Source organism: Leuciscus leuciscus (genome assembly GCF_965113295.1).
Source record: "Leuciscus leuciscus genome assembly, chromosome: 25".
NCBI lineage: Eukaryota > Metazoa > Chordata > Actinopteri > Cypriniformes > Leuciscidae > Leuciscus > Leuciscus leuciscus.
The window spans coordinates 13,385,308-13,394,010 of NC_138724.1; the positions used below are offsets into that span (position 1 = coordinate 13,385,308).

Consider the following 8,703-nt stretch of genomic DNA (forward strand, 5'->3'; position numbering starts at 1 on the left):
TGTCACTTGATCCTTCACAAATCAGACGATTGGATTTCAACTAAGTTCAATAAAAAAAGTAAACACTAAAGCAGTTAACAGGTTATAACAATGTAGATATCAGTTTTAAATTGTTAAAACGCATTCGTTGCTTTTGTGTGTTATTCGGTCATAGCGAAATAAAATCGATGAGATTGAGACCGAATGAGATTAAAAGTTCTGTACAATATTATCCTGTAGGGGGCGCTGTCGGCTAAATAAAAGTCAAATAAGAAAACCAAACACGAATAACAATTCGTGAATTTTTATTTATTATTTATCTTACTTTCACTGGATAAGTTTGTTTGTCAAAATGTGTTGTTATAATATAAAACACATTGCCGTTTAAATAATTACTGAAGTGATACTGCACATTGATTAAAATATCCTGCCACCACAAACGACTGTAATTGGTCTATCGTCATCAACTAACTCATGATGACTCATCAGCGCTGAGAAAAGTAACACAACTGTGTACACAAGTTTTAACAGCCTGCTTATATCATTTCTGCCTGTCGAGTGAGTCAGCAACATTAACAGAAACAATTTAATAACGGAATAAAAAAAAGTTTATTCTTGAAGACGTGTTATAGTTCATCATGTTGATCAACGAGGAACAAACGGAAGACTGGTAAATATGTGCGGCAATATGGTAAACTACTTTATTTCATCTATATTTTTGTTTAATAATTCGTACAAATTATATTTATGTTTTAGACTCGTGTATTAATCTGCCTAACTGTTTTGTTCATCTCTGAAGGCTGAAGTCGAAGACACTTTAAAGAGGATTCAAGGCTACTGGTGTTATTGGCTCAATAGTCGTTAACGCAGAAGGTAATGTAACGTTAGGCCTAATCACAATTTACCATGGTTTTACTGTACTTATATTAACTGTTATATTTATTATATAATATCATATTTTACAAAACACATAGGATAAGCTGGTATAGAGAATGGCTAATGTAATATCATATAATTAAACAATATAGGCTAATTAACATAATGTAACATTTTACATAACTACATAGGATAAGCTGGTATAGAGAATGGACATAATATAATATAATATAATATTTTACAAAACTACATAGGATAAGCTGGTATAGAGAATGGATATAATATAATATAATATAATATTTTACAAAACTACATAGGATAATCTGGTATAGAGAATGGATATAATATAATATAATATAATATGGTAGAGTTATACTAAATAATCAACATTAGTGATGAAGAAACTGATTTTTAGGGCTGGGGTAAACGACTAGCCTATTAATTAAACGATTAGTCGGGTGATTATTTTATCGATTAGTCGACTAATCTAACGACTAATTCGAATTAATTATCCTGTCTGTTATTCGCATATCTCTCGAACCGTTAGTCCGATGGATTAGCCCCAAGAAGGTTGTGATTTAAAAATAAACATTCTGACATAAACACTCTGTCAGCTACAACGTATACTTCTGAATATTGTAGTATAAACGTGATAAATCCATTTAGATTAATTTGAGTAAAAAATGTGTTTTCTTTACCAAGGAAGTGGCAAGATGAAAACCACTATTTTTTTTATGCTGTCGTGTGAGAACAAGCAAGAGTCGGCATTTTTCTTCCTCACACGCCTCATCTTCTTAATCTCCTCACGTAAATGATTAGATTTCGATGGCTTATGTTTCTTCCCTACGGCAGAAACCACCACAGGTTCATCAATGCCGTCAAATGTATAAATTTTTTTGTTTGTTTGTTGATCAAAAAGTACAAAGTAGATAAGGAAAACTAGGATGCCGGGTGTATTCAAAGCGCCGCCGTTACTGTTTACAATATGTGGAATGGTGCGGTGTGATTGGTTGAGCAGATTTATAGCATTCTGCAGAGAAAGGAGACTGGCGTTTGTCGCGGTTTGTAAAGAAAGGGAGAAAACATGACAGAAAAACACGGCGGGCGGTGTGTGTGGCGAGCTGTACCTCCGGGAATGGTGCAAAAAAGAAAGAAAGAAAGAAGTGTCGACACAAAAATATGACGTAGACGAAATTTTGACGTCGACGCGTCGACATCATCGACGCACCGCAACAGCACTACTGATTTTGCATGAGGATTTATTAGAATTAAGCTTTTTTATGATAAATGCTATAAGCGTGAAACTAGTTTGTTTTCTAGAAGCCGTAGTTCCATTGATCTTAACCTGTTCCTTTTCAGGCATTCCCATCAGAACGACACTAGACAACTCGACGACGGTGGAGTATGTGGGACTGCTGCATCAGCTGACTATGAAAACCAGGAGCACGATCAGAGACATCGACCCCCAGAACGACCTGACGTTTCTGCGCATCAGGTCCAAGAAACACGAGATCATGGTGGCGCCAGGTGGGTCAGCGCATTATCAGCCCGTCTTACTTATCTTATCAGGCTGTTAACGCTCATATCCTGTAGCTCTCACCTTTTCCCCATTTTCCTCCAGATAAAGAATTCCATTAGAAGATGGTTGGGAATACCCCCGAGCTTTACATCCTTGGGGCTCTACATAAGGTCGGGCTCCAGCTCCAGCTTCCCCTGTCTTCAGTGGTGGAGGAGTTTAAAGTCGCCAAATGCAGACTGTCTGACATATAGGGACTCTCAAGACCAACTCACCAGGGAAGCAGGAGTCAGAACAAGATCTGGCCGTAAGTGGGCCGCCAGCACGGCAATTAACCTGCAGAATGTTCTCTCATAACCAAAGATATCATCGGAAACCCTTGCACTGGAAGACAGGGTCTAGGAACAGCACATTTCCAGCAGTGGTCAAAGTCCACCCTTAGGGAGAAGAGAACCATGATCCAGGATGAAGTCCGAAATCTTGAGGAAGAAGGGAGAAATTCACTTTGCATTGTGATTGATTGCATGTCAAGTCATCAATAAATAAGTGATTTGTTGTCTTTATTATGGAGTATCTGAGTGTTTAAGGTCTTCTGAATGTAAAGTGACAGTTTTGCTATGGCTGATATATATATATATTGAGAGAGAGAGAGGCTATCTATCTATATATCTCTATATATATGTGTGTGTGTGTGTGTTTGTATATATAAAACTATTATAATTTGTAGTTATTATATAACATATTTTATTTTATATAATGTAATATTTCTACTAATAATAATAGCAATGAAAAATGGTATTTATTAATATTATTTATAATATATTTTTTTATTATATTTCATACAATTATTATTATATATTATTTTATATAGTTTCTACTACTAAAAAAATAAGAAACATTTTATTTAATTAATATTATTTATAATATTTTTCATACAACGGTCTTACGTCTTATCGACATTAAAATTGCGAAGTTTACGATAAAAAAACATGCGTTGATGTGATTTCTTACAGACGGCGTCAACTTGGCTCGAAGGTGAGTTTGTCATCAATTATAATACCAAGGTATTTATATTGTTTCACCACTTCTATAGCTTGAAGGGTAGAAGAGAGGGTGGGCGGGGGGTTCTAAAATCGATTAACATTTCTTTAGTTTTTGCCACGTTAATGTTAATAAAAGACGACTTACACCACTCTGTAAAATCATTTAAAATAGCGCCATGCTCAGGGTCCTTGTGTGTCAGCACTCAGCAGCGACACTATTACCGAGTCGTCAGCAAACTATAATAATATAATATTTGAGTCTTTCCAAATGCGAGGAACGGTGTGGAGATGTAAGGACATTTTGAAAATAAAACAAAAAATGTCTACCAGCTGTTCAGCACAGTTCTTTAATATACAGCCTCCAAGGCCATCGGGGACAGGACTTTTCCTTTCCTTTATACCTCTGAAGAGTATTAGGACCTTGTTTCTGTCAACCTGGACTTTACCTTGTCCAGGGGCAACGTTATTAAAAACTGACAGCTCCTCACTAAAATCATGAATATTAAAACGATTATAAAAAGTGTTCAGGTCATTTGAGAGGGCAAGGTCTGACATGCCATTTAGGGAAATCGGACACTTCTTAGGCTGCATCCCCATCATGGCTTTCACACCCTCCCATGCAGGACGTGAGTTACCTGTGCTCAGCATGTTCTCAACTTTGTCTTTATAATTAAGTTTTGCAAGCTTAAGTTCCTTTTTAGCTTGTTTTTGAAGTACTCTGTATTGAGTCATGTTACTTTGAGAAATTAGTTTACGAGGGATGACTAAGTCCTCACAGAAAGTGATGTATGCAGAAACAGTCTCTGTGAGCTCATCAATGTCCTTACATTCCTTTTTGAATAGATCCCAGTCAGTGCAGCCGTAACATTCCTGTAGACACTGGATTGAGTCCTCTGACCAAACCGGAACCCACTGCCGTTCCTGCTTGTTTCTCTTCAGTACCGGTTTGTAAGACGGAACCAAATAAACAGAGTTATGGTCAGACATGCTGAGTGGATTTATAAGCACCTTTGACGGATCCATAACAGAGGTCCAAACTTTTGGTCCATCATGTTGCGCAGGTGACATATTGATAAAAGTTACACAGGGACTTCCCTGGTTTAAAGTTATTAGAATCGCCCATGATGAAATTTGGTGCTTCAGGTGAAATCCCCTGAAGCCGCTGCACGCACTTCACCATAGCCCGAGTTGCTAAATCTGCATTAGCCTTCAGGTGAATCTAAACAAGTGTGACGAATATCTGTGGGAATTCCCAGGGACCAGGGGAAGCAGGAAGTGGCACTAAACAGTCTGAACACTGATCGCTCGGTAGTCGATGCAGGGCCTCAAACCTCCGTCCTTTTTGGCCAGTAAGAAGAAGCAAGAAGCGGCAAAAATATAATATAATATAAATATTATAATATTTAGTTTCCTGAGTTTGTGATGATACTGTGTTTTAATGACTTTTGACTATTTCCAAGAGTTCCAGGCCCTATTTTGCATCCTATTCTACTGATATCTGTATATTTATCTGGTTCTTCTAGCTTACGGCATGCACCTGAGATGATGGAGTCAGCGAGAGCGACTCTGTCGATCAGCTGCTTGCGTTCCCCACTGCCGGAGTGCCTGACCTCCGCTCGGCTTCCATCTGTCCGCTTTACATGCCCAGCGCTGCCAATTGGCACTCTCAGCACGGGGCAGAAAGCCAGCAGGTGGTTCTGGGACCAGCTCCTGTGCACAGCCCCGTGAAGAGTGTGTCCGGGCGAGATCATTAAGCAGAGGATTAATGACTGCGCTAATAACAGCATTACCCCTAATTTCCATCAACTGCGGAACGGCTGCGGATCCGCTCCGGAACGGCGGAGTCAATAGGTTTCCATTAAAGTCAATGTGTGTATTTTCACTGACTGCGGAACGGCTGCGTTCCGACTCCGGCGATCCGTAGCCCTCCGGAGCAGATACGCAGAGCTTCTATTTTTGCCGGATGCCGGAGAGCTCCGCAGCAATTCTGCACTTATATCGCGCGATCATACGTGAATTCGCAAGATCTCATATTCGACTGAATATGACATATTCAGTCATATTAAAAATATACAATATTATATTATTTATGTATTATATTATATTTAATTTGTTTATAATTATTAGTGCTGGGCAAAGATTAATCGCGATTAATCGCTTCCAAAATAAAAGTTTGTTTTTGCATAATATATGTGTGTGTCTGTGTACTGTGTATAATTATTTTGTATATATAAATACACACATATGCATGTATTTATTTAAGAAATATTTGCATGTATATACTGTATATGTATTTATACATAATTTATTTTATATATAAATATAAATAATTTATATATAAATACATTTTTTTTTAAATATTAAATATATACATGCATATGTGTGTATTTATATATACAAAATAATTATACACAGTACACACACATATATTATGCAAACACAAACTTTTATTTTGGATGCGATTAATCTTTGCCCAGCACTATTTATAATATAATGTATAATATATTTTTTTATAATGTTTTATAAAATAAAATTAATTGGCGTTGTCATATTATGTTCAATTTATTGTATTATTTTATATTATTCTTTCTATAATAATAATATAATAACAAATGTATCTAATAAATAAAACGATTTGACCCTTAAAGTGACTTTCATTGCGTAACTGTGTAATCATGTAGTTAGTCAATCATATTAAATATTATATTATTTTATATTATTTATTACATTGATATTACATTTATTTTATTATTTTTTGGAGTAATGATTACTTCTTCATTTTTAAAAATGATTTAACTTCATTGTGTAACTTACTGAATGATACTCAAAGTAATGTGGAACCCTACTTAGTAGATCACTAAGTCAGATCGACTTACAATTGTCCAAAGTCAGGCAAAAGCTTGTCACAGAAAATGTAGAGATGTATTTTCATTATTCAAATGGATAAAACAACAAGCAGAATATGAATAATGGCTCTAAGAATAGCAGCAATGACCCTTGACCCTTCTGGTGGCGGGTGTAGGATTCTCTGTGATGACTTTAGTTGACTTTAGATAAGACAAGTGACACCCTCACAGGTTCACTTATCAGCACACAGTCCCAGACTAAAAGGCATTTTTGAGCAGGAAGCAACTTGCACTGACACATCTTAAAATATGTGCTATTGTTTTGTTTCAAGACGCACACCAGTTTTTCTTTTTCTAAGGCACATTTATAAAAGCTATTTAAATGTCCTAATTGAACTAAATCCTGGCTTAATCTAAGCCATGTCTGTGAATCCAGACCCTGAATGTTTTATCAGGACTTTCCCACCAACAGTTTTGGCCAATCGCGTGACTTATGCACCAGTCCAGTGTGTACATCATGCATTTCATTCCATAGCAACACACTGACAGGCAAACACACTAAACTAAAATATATGAATTTTTACTACGTGTGCATATGAAATATCTCAAGAAGTATCCTATCTAGACAGCCTTTTAAAGTGGTCCTTGATTATGATTTCACTTTTTTTTTACTTTAGTTAGTGTGTAATGTTGCAGTTTGAGCATAAACAGGCTGCTTTAGAGAAGAGGAAGAGTTGTCGTCTTTGTTTTTTACACTCCGAGAAAACTTTCTCCTAAGGCTGACGAACTTAAGAGGTTAAAATGTATTTTTAACACGGTTCCTGAACATTAAACATCCCGTGAAATCCGTGCTTGTAAAGTCTGTGCTTGAAATCCGTTCAGCACAATCCTCTTGTTCAATGACACTGTCAGGGTCTGAATCGGGCTCGAAATGGTTTAATATTTGTATTAATGTTGGTGTCATACTTTAACTGATTACACACGAGTGTACACAACTCAATCATTATGCGAGACGGTCAAAATATGTAAAAAAAATTATGACGTTTTAGTCACAAGGTTCAAAAAGGTAATTTCTGTTTCTGTTATATGGTTTTCTGATCATATGAAATGAAAGGAAAATGTTTTTCAAATATTGTATAAATAATAAATAATTACAAATAATAAATATATATATTTTTTTTTAATAATTTAATTACAAAAATAATAATAAAAGATTATGAAAAACTCCTTACAACATATATTTTTTTCAGGAATGTCAGGTTTTATACACACACATACAAATATGAGTGTTGTTCAAGTATCAACAAAATATTTTGATCCAGGATCATGTCTCGCTGAGCAAATTTTTTAATTTCTGGTTGATTACACCACCAAAACATTTCTGACTTTAGGTCCCACAAAAAAAAAAAATCCAAATTAATGTTTTTATTGAAAAAAACAACAACAACATGATCATCATAGAAGTCCATTCAAGTCATTATCTGTTAGAATTACATTTTTAATGTAGTTTTGAATAAAATGATAAATCCAGGCAAAACAATAACCATCATGGCACAGACTCAGGTGTGTGTGTGTGTGTTTGTGTTTGAATCGGTGTCATAATCTATATGTAGGCTATGTGTGTGTGTGTGTGTGTATGAGTCGGTGTCATAATATACACATATGTGTATGTGTATGTGTGTGTGTGTGTGTGTGTGTTTATGTTTATGAGTCAGTGCCACTTCATGTCGACTGTAAAGAAGAAAGCCACAATATAAAACAATAGGTTACTGTCGTAACCCCGGTTCTCTGAAACATCGAGTGGAGAGATCCACCTATGGGAAGGGCATCCTGTACCTGACCTCTGCAGAAGCATCCAATTGCACCAAGTCTGGCTAACAGACAGAAACGCGCAGCCAGTGCCAGGTAAGGCCACACCCCCTTACCTAAGGCATATAGCTGTCAGGCGCGCTCCTCCCCCTCAGTAAGTATATTCGCTTCTCATGCGGCAAGCGGGGCAAAGCTTGTGGATCTCTCAACTCGATATTTCAGAGAACCGGGGTTACGACAGTAACCTATTGTTCTCTTTCATCATCTCGTTTCAAGATCCACCTATGGGAGAGACATGGACAGCTCCCCGAGTGCCCAATACACTCACAGTGAGGTTCTGAAGGCCAGAGAAGGACGGTCACCTCAGAGAGGCGGTGTCTGACACGTCCCACAAACATGACCCTGCAAGGGTGACGCCATGCTAAACTGCTGTGGGCAAGCAGGGCATGAAACATGCATGAGACACATACATGATAATGGCCCCCGCACCACCAATGCACATAGCTAAACCCAAGAAGGAATGCGAATGCTTGGTGACAGGAATGAACACGGCCAGCTGGCCCATTCACTCCTCGTTGGTTAAACCCAACGGGGCTGTGGGAAAGGGCTAAGAGGACCCTACCCCTAGGACCGA

At 37.1% G+C, this 8,703-nt stretch overlaps 1 pseudogene across 1 annotated transcript; it reads left to right on the forward strand.

Annotated features, from left to right (window-relative positions):
• Window positions 1-537: 537 nt before the first annotated feature.
• LOC309491123 (dynein light chain roadblock-type 2-like) lies at window positions 538-3,111 on the forward strand (annotated as a pseudogene). The gene is made up of 4 exons (XR_014211733.1): window positions 538-670; window positions 779-852; window positions 2,215-2,382; window positions 2,477-3,111. The product of XR_014211733.1 is annotated as a dynein light chain roadblock-type 2-like (transcript).
• Window positions 3,112-8,703: the final 5,592 nt, after the last annotated feature.